Below are 7,159 nucleotides of genomic sequence, written 5' to 3'. Positions count from 1 at the left end.
ACTAAAGCCCCCATCTCTGGTAGAGCAGTTTCTTTGAGCTGAAAGAAAAGACTGGAAAAGACCCTCATACTGTATCTCTGTATCATAGGAGGCTGGTGGGAGGACCTATAGGAGGACAGGATCTATGTGGCTGTATGTATTAGAGAAATATTGACAAACATTCTGTTGTTCTGGGTGAGATGGTGACAGTTTGTGACTGAGGCAGTCCATATGGTGATGGTAGAAGGGTGTGGAAGGGGGGTAAAGGGGGATAGAGGGGGATTAGAGGGGGGATAGAGGGGGTTTAGAGGGGGATTAGAGGGGGGATAGAGGGGTTTAGAGGGGGATTAGAGGGGGGGGGGAGAGGGGTTTAGAGGGGGTTTAGAGGGGGGATAGAGGGGGTTTAGAGGGGGTTTAGAGGGGGATAGAGGGGGATAGAGGGGGGAAGAGATATGGGATTCATTACAGTCTGGGAGCTGAACAAATATGTTGTTACCAAAAAGGGTTCGGGGAGGGGTGAAGTTAGGGAGGGGTGACGTTAGGGAGGGGTGACGTTAGGGGAGGGGGTGACGTTAGGGAGGGGTGACGTTAGGGAGGGGGAGAGAGATAAAAACTCAAGTGTTGGACTTGGGTTTTACAAAGTGTGGGAGAGACTGAGCCTGAAGAGAGTGCTGACTGTAAAATGAGTAGCCAACTTGTCAATGCAACATCAGCTACTACAGTATGTATCAGTGCAATTGAAGTACAATTGTAATTTCTCCGGTTTCTAGGGATCTTTTATGCACACCTAACCAAGAGGAGAAGGAAACTGTGATCGTGATGGAAGAGAAGGAGAAGGAAACTGTGATCGTGAAGGAAGATGAGGAGGAGGAGGAGGAGGAGGAAGATGCCAAAGCCAAGGAGACTGAACCCCAGCACCAGAAGAAGCAGGCCTGGGTCCCCACTACCTACTCCAAGTTCGGTAAGAGGTGTTCTGCTCGTAGGACAGGAGATCAGCATCTTTGAGGCCTTGGACTCTTACGGCGCTGTCATCTGGCCAGCGGTGAGTTAGTCTACTATTTAACATGACGTTCATGGAGGGATGGAGGATAACGACGAATGATGATGATGATGATGGGGGTGATGGGTGGTGATGGATGGATGGATGGATGGATGGATGGATGGATGGATGGATGGATGGATGGATGGATGGATGGATGGGCAGATGGATGGGTGGGTAGGTGGGATGGATGCAAGATGATCATGATAATAATTTGATAATTAATAATAATAATAACTATAATGATGGTTGCTATAGTAACTCTGGTTGCCTGTATTTTTCACAGTGTGGATGGATGGATGATGATTAATGACGTTATAACAACTACTAACGATGGTTGCTATAGTAACTCTGGTTGCCTGTAGGCGTTGGCTCTGTGTCACTACCTAGAGACCAACGTTGAGCAGTTGAATCTGGTGGACAAGGCAGTGCTGGAGCTAGGAGCAGGACCTGGCCTAGTGTCTATTGTTGCCACACTCTAGGTGAGTCTGACCAGACTCCTACACTACTGTCCTAGACATAGGCATTTATCTGAGAGCATTGGAGAGGTGCAAAGTGATGTGATGAAAACTCTACCTAGCCTCTCAAGGTGGCTAGCAAGGTGGAGGAGGTCCTATCAAGGTGGAGGAGGTCCTATCAAGGTGGAGGAGGTCCTATCAAGGTGGAGGAGGTCCTATCAAGGTGGAGGAGGTCCTATCAAGGTGGAGGAGGTCCTATCAAGGTGGAGGAGGTCCTATCAAGGTGGCTAGCAAGGTGGAGGAGGTCCTATCAAGGTGGTGGAGGTCCTATCAAGGTGGAGGAGGTCCTATCAAGGTGGCTAGCAAGGTGGAGGAGGTCCTATCAAGGTGGTTAGCAAGATGGAGGAGGTCCTATCAAGGTGGAGGGTCTATCAGATTGGGTCCTATCAAGGTGGAGGAGGTCATATCAAGGTGGAGGAGGTCCTATCAAGGTGGAGGAGGTCCTATCAAGGTGGAGGAGGTCTATCAAGGTGGAGGAGGTCCTATCAAGGTGGAGGAGGTCCTATCAAGGTGAAGTGGGAGGTCTTATCAAGGTGGTTATCAAGGTGGAGGAGGTCCTATCAAGGTGAAGGAGGTCCTATCAAGGTGGAGGAGGTCCTATCAAGGTGGTTAGCAAGGTGGAGGAGGTCCTATCAAGGTGGTTAGCAAGGTGGAGGAGGTCCCGGCATTATATACCACTTACACCTATCCAATATTTTCAGATCTGCATGAAGTGTCCTAGGCACTAAAGGCTAGGGGTTGATTTGGTACTGGCCACCTGTGTGTCTGTTAGTTGACTAACACGGTGTTACCTGTCCCCAGGTGCCTGGGTCACAGCTACAGACCTGCCAGAGATCCCGGGTAACCTGAGAGCCAACCTGCTCCGTAACACAAGAGGGCGCTGTAGTACACTCCCCAAGCTGCAGCTCTGTCCTGGGGTCCTGACGTGGGAACGTATCTACCCCAGATCCGTCTATCGCTATGACTACGTGCTAGCGGCTGACGTGGTGTATCACCACGACTACCTGGAAGAGCTGCTGTTCACAATGAGATACTTCTGCCGTCCAGGTGATTGATTGATTGATTGATTGATTGATTGGTTGATTGGTTGATTTATTGTTTGATTGATTGGTTCATTTATTGATTGGTTGGTTGAATGGCTGGTCTCATTGAACAGTTTAAAAGTACAACAAATCCCAGAGTGCAATGCATGAAAGCATTAAAAAACGCATATTATTTCCCTTAGGAACCACTCTGATCTGGGCCAACAAGGTCCGTTTTCCGACAGACCTGGGATTCACTGAGGACTTCAAGAAAACCTTCAACACCACACTGCTGGCTGAGATGGGAGAGGTTAAGATCTTCATGGCCACATGCAGAGAGACAGAGGAACAGCTTCAACACCACCCTGCTGGCTGAGATGGGAGAGGTTAAGATCTTTATGCCCACGTGTAAAAGGTAGGGGATTAGGGAGATAAAGGAATAGATCGACATCCTGCCGACTACGCCAAATGTAACCAAGACTTCCTGTCCCTTCTTCCTCTGAGAAATGCTTGAAGGCAGAAGGCGGCCATCTTGGGTAATAATACTGGACGTTGATGGACTGCTGACGTTGTCTGTTGTTGATGATTGATTTGTACTTACTACTTACCTACTATATGTAGTGGTTTATTGTTTACTTAGTTGATACATGTAGTTTATTTTGATAATATTATTAAAAAATGTATGTACTTTGCTGTCTTGTTTCAGTTTGTATCCAAATATAATCTGTTATGGATATACAGTCTGGAGTAAAGGTCTACGCACAGTCTTCACTTTTTGCTGCACATTCTTTATTTATTTATTTCCACCCGATCTTCCTACCGAAATATTTTTGGTGTGAAAATGTTCCAAATGAATACAAAATGAAAAACTAAAATGTCTTGGTTGCGTATGTCTTCACACCCCAGAGTTAATACTTGGTGGACGCACCTTTGGCAGACATTACAGCTGTGAATCATTTGGAGTAAGATTCTACCAACGTTGACCAAATCTTACGGCAACATACACTCACTGGCCAGTTTATTAGGTACACCCATCTAGTACCGGGTCGGACCCCCCTTTGCCTCCAGAACAGCCTGAATTCTTTGGACATGAAAACGTTGCTAAATTGGTATCAAGTGACCTAACGTGTGCCAGGAAAACATTCCCCACACCATTACACCACTACCGCCAGCCGGTACCGTCGACACCAGGAAGGATGGGGCCATGGACTCATGCCGTTTACGCCAAATCCTGACGCTGTGTTTCTTGGTAGTCTTAAACAAATCTACTTTGAAACAAAAAGTATCCACCTCACACACATGGTTACGGGCTTAACAAAAAGAAGACACCTGTAACCATGTCAGATATAGAGTTGAAATGTATTCAATGTTGAGTTTGCATCCCAATATTACACTTTATATACATCACAGAAGACTGAAATATAACAAAATCGTTTGACATAGAAACACTGGATTTCTGAGGGTTTATTGAAAGAATGTTTATGAATTATGGAATTCTGAACAATATGAATAACATTCCACCCATGAGGCCACTAGAGGGCGATCTGGTCATGTGACTGCAGGAAGACTACATCAGCCAATTGAATGTCATGCTGCTGATCCAGTTTCTGCTGTCCTGCCTGCTGCTATGGAACCTGACCTGTTCAGCGGACATGCTACCTTGTCCCAGACCTGCTGTTTCGACCATCTCTCTCTCCCCCCCTCTCTCTCTCTCTCTCTCTCTCTCTCTCTCTCTCTCTCTCTCTCTCTCTCTCTCTCTCTCTCTCTCTCTCTCTCTCTCTCTCTCTCTCTCTCTCTCTCTCTCTCTCTCTCTCTCTCTCTCTCTCTCTCTCTCTCTCTCTCTCTCTCTCTCTCTCTCTCTCTCTCTCTCTCTCTCTCTCTCTCTCTCTCTCTCTCTCTCTCTCTCTCTCTCTCTCTCTCTCTCTCTCTCTCTCTCTCTCTCTCTCTCTCTCTCTCTCTCTCTCTCTCTCTCTCTCTCTCTCTCTCTCTCTCTCTCTCTCTCTCTCTCTCTCTCTCTCTCTCTCTCTCTCTCTCTCTCTCTCTCTCTCTCTCTCTCTCTCTCTCTCTCTCTCTCTCTCTCTCTCTCTCTCTCTCTCTCTCTCTCTCTCTCTCTCTCTCTCTCTCTCTCTCTCTCTCTCTCTCTCCTCTCTCTCTCTCGAAGGTCTGTATGGAGGAGTGTGCCAAAATCCCTGCTGCAGTGTGTGCAAAACCTGGTCAACACCTACAGGAAACATATGATCTCTGTAATTGCAAACAAAGGTTTCTATACCAAATATTAAGTTCTGCTTTTCTGATGTATCAAATACTTATGTCATGCAATAAAATGCAAATTAATTACTTAAAAATCATACAATGTGATTTTCTGGATTTTTGTTTTAGATTCCGTCTCTCACAGTTGAAGTGTACCTATGATAAAAATTACAGACCTCTACATGCTTTTGTAAGTAGGAAAACCTGCAAATTCAGCAGTGTATCAAATACTTGTTCTCCCCACTGTATGTGTAACAGGGTTGAAGCATTATACTCGACCCCTCAGTTTCTCACCACAAAGAGTAGAACCAGCTCACATGCGTTTATACTATGATTTGACTATTAGATGTTCAATGTTTCTTTTCAACAAATATTTAAAAAAGGAGTTGGTAGCGCACGGTAACCCTATCTCAAATCTCAAATCACAGACCACGCCTCAGCTCTATGGTTCTGTGATATAAATTATATTGAAACATGTCGAGCAGAGTTATAGCCAATATCACTCTTAAACCTGGATCAGAAAATCCCTCTAAACCAGTTACAATATGTAATATTCATATGTGTCACCATACTGAATTGTAATTGGATGCATCATACTGTGCAATGATTGGTTAAGACCACCCAGGTGGTGAGGTCATTCTAAGATGATCATGGCCAGAGACACATGGACATGCACGTTATAGCTAGTTAATAAAGAGCTACGTTTATAAATATCCTGTCGTCCTCGTATTTTTATAATTTTGTACAAAGCGTACAAAACAAGACATCGGTGTCAGAGTAAAAGGACTAAAAGATGGATTTTGCTGGAGTTCCTTCACCTCGAATGGATTGGGGTCTACAAATCTACCCGATGCATGGCGTAAGTTCAAACAGCATGTGGAGCTGATGTTCACGGGTCCTCTGAAGGAAAGAGGAGAAGAGAAAAAGTGCAGCTACCTGCTCCTCTGGATCGGTGAAAAAGGGAGAGACATTTACAACACATGGACACTTACCGAGGCTGAATCAAAGGTACTGAAAACATACTACGATCGTTTTGAAGCATATGTTTTGCCAAAGACCAATACAATTTTCGCTAGGTACAAATTCCATGAGAAAGTACAAGGCGCTAGTGAATCGTTTGAACAGTTTGTCACTGAGCTGCGTCTGCTTGTGAAAGACTGTGATTATGCAAACAAGGATGAGATGGTCAGGGACCGTATTGTATTTGGAATACAATCACCGCGAGTGAGAGAAAACTTTTGAATGTTGGATCAGAGTTAACGCTGGACAAAGCTATCGACATAGCCAGATCTCACGAGCTAGCACGGTTCAGATGAAAACCATTTCAGGCGGCAGCACGAGCGCATCACGTGAACAAGCAGTGCACGCAGTCAGGCAGACATCAAAGCACACCTCCAGTGCCCAGAGAGCATGTTTCAGAACGGAGACAGACAGAACTCCAAAACAGAGCGACACAGACTCCAAACGCCCCAAAACATGTGGATATTGTGGATACAAAGTGCATGGCGAACAGGGGAATTGCCCAGCTAAAGGCAAACAGTGTACTAAATGTGGGAAATGGAATCACTTTGCAAAAGTGTGCAGAGTTTACCTTGGAGAAACAGTACATACAGTGAGTGAAGATGAAATGTCAATCAAAGAGTCAAATGCTGATGAACTGTTTATTGATTCAGTGACACAGAAAAGTCAGATATCAGAGACAGAACAAGCCTTTGCTGACATTGAGATAGGAAGACAAGGCACAGAGCTACAAAATTCCGAACTAGACACTGGTGCACAGGTAAACATTATTCCTCTGAGTAAGTACAGAAGCTTGACATCTGAGTGTGAGCTACAGCCCACCACGCACAGACTGACTGGTTATGGTGGTGAACAGCTCCCAGTAAAAGGCACATGCACTCTCAAATGCAAATACAAGGAAAGGGACATGATGTTGGACTTTTACGTTGTTGACACTCGAGCACCTGCAGTGCTGGGGTCTTAAAGCATGTTTAGACATGGACCTTATCAAGCTAGTTTTATCAGTGACAGCACCAGTAGAGATGAGAGAATGTCATGGAGGAGTTTACTGATGTTTTTACAGGAATAGGACTATTCCCAGGAGAATGTACCATTCACCTTAACCCAGACGCAACCCCTGTGATCTACCCACCGAGAAAGATTCCACTTGCTCTCCGCGCCCGTCTGAAGAAAGAGTTGGAGAGCATGGAGCAATCTGACATCGTCACCAAGGTTACAGAACCGACGAGATTGGGTCAACGCTGCTAGTGGTGGTGTGAGAAACCACGGACAGGCAAGCTCAGAGTATGTCTCGACCCAAGAGACTTGAACAAGGCTATCAAACGCCCCCA

General features: G+C 45.6%; 1 pseudogene; it reads left to right on the top strand.

The window, feature by feature from the left end:
- The first annotated feature begins 949 nt into the window (after positions 1 to 949).
- Positions 950 to 2,971, top strand: LOC123481093 (annotated as a pseudogene).
- The last annotated feature ends 4,188 nt before the right edge of the window (positions 2,972 to 7,159 follow it).

This window comes from Coregonus clupeaformis, unplaced genomic scaffold (genome assembly GCF_020615455.1).
Source record: "Coregonus clupeaformis isolate EN_2021a unplaced genomic scaffold, ASM2061545v1 scaf3151, whole genome shotgun sequence".
Classification (NCBI taxonomy): Eukaryota; Metazoa; Chordata; class Actinopteri; order Salmoniformes; family Salmonidae; genus Coregonus; species Coregonus clupeaformis.
Note: the sequence above shows the minus strand (reverse complement) of the source record. Positions and strands in the feature narration are given on the sequence as shown.